Here is a 9,899-nt window from a genome sequence, read left to right on the forward strand (position 1 = left end):
TTCTGCGCAAATATGGTTGGAGTTTGTGTTGCAGGGAGTGAAGGAAGCTTTGCTACAGTGATGTGGTATCAAGATTTCTAGGATAGAGGATTTTGGGTACCTGTACAAAACGATTGAGCACCCACGGTGACTCATCCATCTCCCTAAAACCTAACGCACACGTGCAGAAAATGTCTGTTATCTGGATAACCATGGCCATTGATTTATCTTTCCAAAGGACAAATCTGGACAACCACTAACACATGCAAAAATTAACCAAATTATGGTTTTTAGTATATTAAAATAAAATATATTAGATTTCAATATAAAAGAGAATATTACAACAACAAAAAATAGAAAAAATTAATTGAAGACTTAAGTTTGTTCAATCTAAGCTTTATAATGACGTTTGTGATTAAGAATTAAAAGCACGCCTAGATGTTGAGGGTGGCAACAATGGTATCAAGTGATTTTGTTGTGGTGGCGCGTGATAGGCCTGATTTTCAGACTTCTAACGGACACAGATTCAACCTTGTCGGTGGGTCCCATCCAGCTAGCAAATCCAAATTTCCTGACCCCCACTCGTGTAAGACCAAAATTTTTTAAAAAAAATATTTCAATAATTAAAGATCGATTAAATTTACTAAATGAAATGCAACAGATACAATGATTAAAACCATGCACGAAAATTCACAACACTACTTATGACATTCTCAACCTCAAATACTTAACATTTTCTTACTCAAAATCTTCAATCTTAAATTTTAGATCCTTAATCTAAAATTATTTATTAATGGAGATACAAATTTATTAATTTAATTAAGAAAAAACTAGTTTCTCACTCGTGCGATGCACGGGTCTGTTTCTTGTTTATGGAATATTGGACACTTATTACAGAAAATAATATAAAATGGGTAACACATCGGTAAGTTTTGAGTTTTCTACCCTGCGTTATGTGCTGGTATGTTCTTTTGCTCATAAAATATTTGATTCACGTTTTAACAATAATTTCATCAGAGTCCAACTTTGTGCACCCTTCTAAAACCGGGGTGCACGTTCCGTACTTCCTTACTGGAGGATTTTCGGACTCAAAACCAGTTATTTGTCTTGGTATATTTGGTAAAACAACTTATTTCTCTCACGTTTCGTAACAGGTTAACAACTTCACTGAACTTTTCTTTTCATAAACCGTAAATGTTTTGATGTTGGTAAAAATCAAGAGTGTTATGAACTTCTCTAAACATGAATCACATGATCATAATGCTTTGAAATTTCCGTTTTATACATGTATCTCTGAATAATTTTTGGTCCATAAACCGTAGTATATTTCCTCTAAAAACGAAAAACCAAAGTTATAATCTCGATTAGCATAGAAGAAACAGATTGATTCATGCTTACACAAAAAAATAAAGAAAAGAAGGCTGAACAAAACAAATGCATAAAATAATAATTAGGCATAATCAAGATGATCATGGGCCATAGCTAATATGAAGAGACGAACTCAGTTGTCTCTGCTTGATGAAGAATAAAAGAAGAAAGAGAAAATATTTGTAAGTGGTTTGTGCCTACAAAATCGCCCAACAGGGAAGTACAGAACGTGCACACCGGTTTTAGATGGGAGCACAGAGTTGGACTCTAAACAAATGATATTAAGAAAAACTAATAAATATTCAATAAGCAATAACCCAGATAACTAATAAACTGGAGAAATGAAGTCAGGAATTCAATCCCCGCTGCCGTAAAGGTTTGTGGTACATTAGTTGTATGGTGTGTTGAGCGGTGTGCGTCTGGCAGTGGGGCCAGTCCAACTGGTTGGATTCGGGTAGGAACCTGGATTCGACTTTCGCGTATCAGAAAAATATAAATAAATAAATAAAAAAGATAAACTGGAAAAAGGAACAATAATAAGAACATTAAATATGTCATGGGCTATATATACACCTCAATAACTCAAATTTTGTGAGCAAATATCCTAAAAAAAAAAAACTTTGGTGTTTTGTGCAATCTAAATGTGCTCGACAACTAGGGCTGCACAACGGGTAGGGTGGGTAGGATATGGCCTATACCCGTCACCCTACCCGTTTACTGGCGGTTAAGAAAATCTTTACCCGCCACCCTACCCGCCAAACAATGGATAGGATAGGATACGGTTAAAAAACTGGCGGGTAGGGTAGAATTGGCGGGTATGAGTAGGGTATGTGCATCCCTAGGTAGGGTGGGTAGGATATGGCCTATATCCGCCACCCTACCCGTTTACTGGCGGTTAAGAAAATTTTTATCCGCCACCCTACCCGCTAAATAGTGGATAGGGTAGGATACGGTTAAAAAGCTGACGGATAGGGATTGGCGGGTATGGGTAAGGTATGTGCATCCCTATCGACAACTATCTACATTCCACTGTTACGTCCAAATTGTTAGGTTAGCAGGGGAAAATATCTTATGGATTAGTTTTATGCAACATGCGGTTCACATGCCAAACTCTCGAAAGTCAATGCCTTTTACCATATTTATCAACGTCTATGCAAAGTTTTACGTCTTGTAAACAACTTCTTTGGACCTGGAAAGCTTAAAGCCTAGAGCCTAGCCTAGCATGCTACTGTATCTGCTTTTGCCATTGATAATTTTACGATCATTAATTAATTAATCAAGAGTGGTGGATCTTGTCCAAATGTACGGGGTTATTTATCGCTTATAAAACATTGGTTCTGTGTTTTATTCACATATTATCAGAAAACTAATGAAAAATCAATAAGTTGTTGATCTTATAAACTAATAATTTAATAAAATGAATGTAATAAGAAAAGACCAGTTAAAATGGTTTTGTAGTGTGCAACTTCAAAAATTAATTAAATTATGTTGCTTTGTCTTTTTTCAAATTTTGATACTCTTCAAATTTCTAGAGCTCATACTTTTATTCCTTTTTATATATTCTTATCAATTTTGGTCGGCACATTCGTTTTTAATTTATCAACAAAAGTGTCATCAGGATCGTGGTACATCATAGTCTCAAAAAAATCTCTTTTAAATGCTTAATTATATATAAATTATTTCATCTCGATTATGTTATGCAATTCGGTTGGTATATTATTAAGATAAAATAGATACCTAGCATTTATCTTCTTCAGTTATTCTGAATTCCTTTTTCTCTATTCAAGCCCAAAAATATATATACATAGAAATAATAAATAAAATTGGATCTAAACAACATAAAATGAATTACAATTAATTATAAAGTTGGATGAAAATATACAGATAAACATAACAAATTGCATGCAAGTGCATTGAGATATTTTGTAATCCAGTAAAATTAAATTTATGCCTGTAACGAAATATTTTCATCATCTTCGGTGACCACGGTAATGCGTGTTTGATCGATGAAATACAATCTGGACTCCCAGGAACATATGCTTATATTCCCCGTCAAAAATCAAAACGGGGAAGTTCATCATGTCCATTTTTTTTATTGGTAGAGAATTTGGTGTTGGGGAGTTTTGCCCTCGGGTCACTGTTACCGAGTGACGCTACCAGTGTACACATGACTGTTATATTCGTCAAACTTTGCATTTTGATTTTCTTACCGACTATAACAACATGTATCTTTGTTCTCCCTATTTATTATTTATTTTCTAATTATTTTCAAAAGAATTAAGGAAATAAAGTAAGCTACTTACATTTTGTGAAGGAAAATCATGTTGAACTGGCAATACTCTTCTCTGGATTATATTTCCCACGTTCCGTGTACACTGAGTTTCGTAGAAACTATGTCATGCCCGTTAAAAATGAAGTTTGGGGTCTCTCCTTAGTGTTTAAAGTCAAAGAAGTACAACAAAGAAGAAAAACAAAATCAAGAATCTTGACCCATAAGTTTCTATGAATGATTACGTGCATGCATGTGAATTATGTACTATATTAAGTTTCTACGAGCACTCGTGAAGTTCTACATACCACAAAGAGCTGTTTCAATAAACTAAAATTGTGTATATGTTGTGTTTCGTGTACTTGCTGGCTAGATCGAGTATCAAACATTTTCAACTAAAATAATATTATATAACCAACACAAAGAAACGAGAGAAGATGGAGCTTATTATTATCGCCAAGTCCTGGCATTTACATAACCGTTCATCCATATTTATAGAATGGAGTGTATGCATTACAAGGAATGTATAAAATATGTACTTCCCATGTGTCCACTAATGTGGCAACAAATTATGACACTAATTTACTTAGTGTTAATCCAAACATGGATAAGCCTCACCACTTAGGCAAAGGTGGGTTGTGCGGGTCCCACGGACACTCCCCCTTGGATGACCACCGTTTCGGAATGTCGACTTGTTAAGACTTTTGCCGGTAAAACTTGATGGGAAAAATTCGAGCATAAGGAATTTGTTGCCTCGTCAAAACCTCGCCATAACTTCCGACTGGGATAAAAACTGGCCGAAAGAAAAGAGTACAACACTGGAAGCTTTAAATGGTGAGGACCGCCATGAATCGCTCTCTTCGTCATAGTTGTATCAGGAGAACCACTTAGGGGAAGAATCTGAGCACTTGAAATTCCAAATAGGGCTAGTCGCTGCTATGAATTTCTTCCTTTGTCGAAATTGCGTCAGGAAAACCATTTAGGACAAAACCTGAGCTTATAATAAGGGTGATCGCAAGATTTACGCCAGGAAAACCACTTGGGATAAAACCTTAGCGCCGAGAAATACTTCCACCATAAAAAATTGCGCTAGGAAAACCACTTGGGACAAAACCTGAACGCTTGTGCCAGGAAAACCGCTTGGGACAAAACCTGACCACCAAAATTTAGAATAATGCCGACGTCGAAGAGCATGTTGCCTCGTTAAAAACCTCGTCTAGAAAACCACGTGGGAAAAAACCAGACCAAAGGAAAAGAGTACAACGGACGTCGCCCAATGACAGTGCTGGATACGCATATGCTGCCTCGTTAAAACCTTGACAAGAAAAACCCCTCGGGACAAAACCTTGATGAAGGAAAAAGAGTATAGCGCGTTTAAGCTCAACCAAAGATTCTACGAGTTTACTCCCCCTGAAGCATGACTTCTTAAAGCGGTTGGTGGTGTGGACATTTTACAGCCTTTAGAAAAAACTGCTTTACTAAGTTCAGTTTATGGAGGATTGACTGCCATATTTTGCGCCGGGTGAACAATCGCCATTGTACACCTCGCATTTAAATCCTCCGCCCATTGCACACCAAATTCAGTTTTCCGCTTTAACTTCAGGCATAACGATGAAAGGCCTTTTGTAAACTCATAAATACCGTAGAATCAATTTCAGCCTCTAAAAGTGTAACCTGCGAAACGATAGTTAGAAAACAACAAGATAATGCATGCATTATATTCGTATATGGTACTTCTGGACCATAAAGTATTATTTCTACGTACGTATCAGATAGATCGATCACTTCCCATTTTTGGGAATCACATAGTAATGGTGTAAATTTTACTAGCACAATAAGTATTACCAGTATCAAAAGTTAGATACTCTAGTCTGTGCTAGCATATTCTCGAACTTCTGGCCGAGAAATATTTCAATTTCGACGAGATCTCAGAATTTAGTTCAAGCGTGGATTTTAGCGCTACCAAGGGCTCTTTTTAAAAGCCAAAAATGATATCATCATTTCGTCCGGATTTTAACCTTATATCAAGAACATAAAATACACAAAGAATTGTTCATAAATTTCTCCTTTTCAAGATGGTGATTATGATTAAATTTCAAGCCTGACGTGGTTCACAAAGTCAGGTGGCTGCCTGATTCAGAAAATCAAATCCTTCAAAGATTCAAATATAATCACCAATCATAAGTCGTAGCAAGGTGCAATCAGAGTCCTTCAAGGACTACCACGCTAAGGTGCATCAATATTAGGAGAATACCTTTAGTTTTACAACCAATCCTGGGGTTCAGCAGGAAACCCTCAATCGTACTTAAAACGATAATAGTATTCTCTCTGCGCTTAATCTCAAACACCAACCTGTAATTTTCAGGCCTCACAATTTTACGGTGTGAGTCGGATCCGATCTTTTGCGCTTTTTCGAGAGATTCCATCCTCTATCTTAATTGGAGGGGAACAGATCATATGCCTACCAATCACAATGTCGATGTTCCTCTGCAGAGGGGTACACAATCACTATTGTAAAATAATCGACAATTATATACAATCTAACACATTCTCTAGTGCATGCACATTCATGAAAATTACATAGACTGGTACCAGCGCCACTTCAGGGGCATTATGATATCCTCATTTTAATGAGGTATAAGCTTAGAGAGTGTGGATCATATTCTGATAGTCTCCACGAGCACTATCTGTAGTCTCTCTTCAAGAGCATTACATATTGGAAAATGATTGGACTCTCTTTTAAGAGGCATATATGAGGCAGTTATTCAGGCCTCAAGCGTGTTTTAACACACGACTTTGTCACTGCGAGATGCATGATTTAACCTGCTGTGACAACTTCTCGTGTATGCATCCTCAAGCAAGTGACAAACAATATTTTCCCAGAGCTACTGCAGTTATTTGTTTTAATCATGAGTAACCTCCAACACCTCAATTACATCCAATATCTTGGTGTGAGAAAAACAAACTGAGATGGTTTCACGCCAATATATAGCGGCAACCAAACTTTGTTTGATCAGGATAAATACTTAATTAGACAACCTATTAATTATCGACATTTCTTACTGCAACCATTAAATGGTGTCGGTCATCTACATGACTTCAAGGGAAAATTCTTAAATTTGTCGATATAATACGTGCCATCTTCAGGTGGCATTCTTTCTCCCCTGGTTAGGGAGGGAAAACCTTTTAGGTTATCATAATTTGCACCATCCTTTTATGGTGACGTTTATCCCCCTGACTAAAGTGGGAGAACCTTAAAGGTTATCAACCCTACTCTTGCCGAACTTCTGGTGGCGGGTTGTCATGCCAACTTCTGGTGGCATTTTAGTTTTCCTGATCATGGTGGAAACACTACTATCTCATTTCTGGAAACTTTTGGTTCCATAATTGCCTGATTTTCAAAGGAAATTCTGCTCATGATAGATTTTGGGTGTTAATTAAACCACACAATAAGTGTCCCAAAAACAGCCGCAGGCTCGACAAGAGATGAGACATTTCACGCCGTTCCTTTTTGGCGGCTTACTTCCTCCCCCTAACGGCGGGAATACAATCTCATCTTCAATAAGACATTACCAACACACGGTTTTAAATGTCTTATGAATGGAAACCAATATATATAGCTGGGTGACGCTATGGACCAAACACGTAAATTGTAAGGTTGCTTCGCAAGATATAATTGATGGTAAATAGTTGGTCGAGCAATAAACTAAAGATGCTTAAGCAAAGAACTCAACTAGACCATGTCGAGTGCGCACATGTGCTAACTATATGCTCGATATAATACCAACTGAAGGCAAAGCATCAAAAGCCTATAAATTTACCACCAAAATAAATGGACTTAGCTGGAAAGTCTAAAAATGGATACGCAACCACAAGATTTGCACAAACAGTTTGGCAAAATCTAACATCACGTGTTAATATAACAAGAGACCATCTAGTATACGTGTCTATCAATACGATAAAGTATTGAAATAATTTTCCATACTGCAGGGTGAATAAGTCCTGCATATGCCACCTTGAATCCTTTCTAGGGATTAAAGTTGGTGTTTCAGCAACGAGTTACCATAATGTTAATGTTAATGGAATTTAATAACTAATTGTCTTTGGGACCAAACAACACAATTTACATCCTCATGTAATAGAAGCTTCAGGTTCTGTAAAGGATGTACATGAGCATTTTTAATTGTCTACTCATCTTGGTAGAACTTTGGTGTCCATACGGACCATGCCTAGGCATGAAAAATCGAGGTCATTAAACTTCTGGCTAATGACACTGTGAGATTCTACTGATAGAATTTTCATATGGCACTCCCATAAAAGAGAGAGCCTCAAACTTCTCTTAACGTGCTTCTAGCACAAAAACAAATGAAGTAACAAAATACTCCATAAAAATGCTCATTTATTATTTCAAGGTGGTAATACCAAATATTTCTAAAACTCAACAGATTCTTCTGGAACCTGATAGAATATAAGGCAAATACTACACCACCATATAAAATGATACACGCTCTTCTGCAGATGTCTATCATACTATTCGAACTTGAAATTATATTTTTCACATTTCCACAAACCTCTACGAGGTTATAAAATGGTTCGAAAATTCGTGTTTGTTGTTTCGTCTAAATTTGAGACAAGTATCTCCATCGTCCATATCTATACTGGATTGATTACTTCTGGAATCCATATCCTTTGGCAAAGATAAGACGAGATAAAAATAGTAGAGTCACCAACAAAAACATTTGGTAACCATGGGCTACTTTTGGAACCCATAATTTTATGGCTATTTCTGAAATCCAAGTATTTCGATAGACCAGTTCTGGAGTCTATTTTATGGATTACTACTGGAACCCAAATATTTTGGATCACCGCAGGGAACCATAATTTAAATGTTGGACCGCTTCTGGGTCAACGACATCTCATGGATTACTTCGGGAATCCATCAATTCAAAAACAAGTAAATAAAATAAACAAAACTCAAAACAAAGAAAACATATATGGTACCGACATAATAAATCTCCATTTTCTTCCCTCGGGTGTCGACGAAATATTAATTTACAAGTGTGCAAATGGATACATGCTTTATAGGAAAATTCCTCAATATCAGTCACAGGTCACTTCAGGGACCGCTGATAGAAACCGGCTAGCACTTTATAATGGGTCACTTCTGGGACCAAACGGCTAGCGGACCGTGCCTTTTTGCATCCATACTATGCTAGACGAAATTCCAGCTTCTGGTGGAATTATTTCAAAATCTCTGGAGATTATTTAGAGCAAGAGAAATTAAATTTATGTTATCCTCTAGGGATACAACAATTTCTCGCTTCGCTGGTATTAAAACCGTAAGTACCATAACAAAAATAATATAGCGGAAGATTATTAAAGTTTACGGAGTCGCGGTTCTCACCATCCCGCACTTACCCAAAAACATTCGTACAAGTTTGCAATACTTGTAGAACAACTTGCCTCCATTAATAGTGTTACTACCCTGATCAATAGAAGCAACAAATTCAGTACTACTGTCCACATATATAATAAAAAACACAAATTCAACTCAAAACACAAATATAAATTGTGAAGTTGATTATATGGCTTTGTGGGTATCATCCCCGGCAGCTTGGCATAAACATCGTCGAACACTGGTTTATCAATTGGCGGCATCGAGCTATTCGTGCTGATAGCGTGTTGTGTTTCATGGACTTGCTGGCTAGATCGAGTATCAAACATTTTTAACTAAAATGATACTATATAACCAAAACAAAGAAACGAGAGAAGGTGGAGCTTATTATTATCGCCAAGTCCTGTCATTTACATAACCGTTCATCCATATTTATAGAATGGAGTGCATGCATTACAAGGCATGTATAAAATATGTACTTCCCACGTGTCCACTAATGTGGCAACAAATTATGACACTAATTTACTTGGTGTTAATCCAAACATGGATAAGCCTCACCACTTAGTCAAAGGTGGGTTGTGCGGGTCCCACGGTGGGTAGCCACAAAGACAGTAGACTTGTAACAGTATATATATTAAGTAATTGTATGCAATGCATATGTGTGCATCTGGGATCCATGAGATGAATTTCTGAATGATACGAAGAGCCCTACAATTATATGTACTAACGGAATGCAAGTTTGTTTGTTTTTTTCTGGCAAAAGAGAATGCCAGTGTTTTGGTCCGGTAAAATTGCTGCCATGCCCTTCTTGACTATGAAACACTGGTACGATGATCCGGAAATGATTTTCGTAGAGAATTTAATTTGAGTTCTTAATAACAACAAAAT

Source organism: Papaver somniferum, chromosome 2, assembly GCF_003573695.1.
Source record: "Papaver somniferum cultivar HN1 chromosome 2, ASM357369v1, whole genome shotgun sequence".
Lineage (NCBI taxonomy): Eukaryota > Viridiplantae > Streptophyta > Magnoliopsida > Ranunculales > Papaveraceae > Papaver > Papaver somniferum.